The sequence below is a fragment of the Mandrillus leucophaeus genome, unplaced genomic scaffold (genome assembly GCF_000951045.1).
Source record: "Mandrillus leucophaeus isolate KB7577 unplaced genomic scaffold, Mleu.le_1.0 Scaffold12, whole genome shotgun sequence".
Taxonomy (NCBI): domain Eukaryota; kingdom Metazoa; phylum Chordata; class Mammalia; order Primates; family Cercopithecidae; genus Mandrillus; species Mandrillus leucophaeus.
Window position 1 is genome coordinate 894,467 of NW_012100320.1, and position 609 is coordinate 895,075.

The following is a 609-nucleotide window of genomic DNA, read 5'->3' on the forward strand; positions in this document are numbered from 1 at the left end:
AGGCAAAGAACGTTTCAAAGTAGTAGATTCAAATCTCACATGGAAGCTAAAGGCTGGCTCTTTTGTAAGTTTCTGTTACTCCATTCTCAAACTGCATTTGGATTTGTTGTTCCATGGAAGTGAACAGAACACTGCTCTGAGGGCTGGCATCGGATGTAAATGAAGGCAGTTCAGCCCTCATTGATTCTAGAGGAGCCCCGAGGCAGATCCTGTGGAGCCGTGGAATCCACCGTCTCCAGGGGGAACCTAATGACCGGGAAGGTGAAAAGTGCTTTGTCTGTGGCAGGGGAGCAGTTGTGTCTCCTGAGGGGCCGACTGGGCACAGGGGGGCCGAAGGAGCGGAAGAGTCGTCTCCTCTTGGCGGATGCTGCATGGCGATGGGGTCAGAGGGACCGGCACACATCATGATGCTAAGTCCTGGTCTGTTTTCAACTCCAGAGACACTCCGAAAGGATTTGAAATGCTGCCTTCCCAGTGGAACTCTTGGTTAGACTCATGAATCCAGTGTTAAAACTCCCAGATGCCTGCAATGGTATAATACAGCCCTTCGGCCTTCTGGTGAGCTGGGATTCGATGGACTGCCCACATCCTGCACCTCCACTTCCCCAC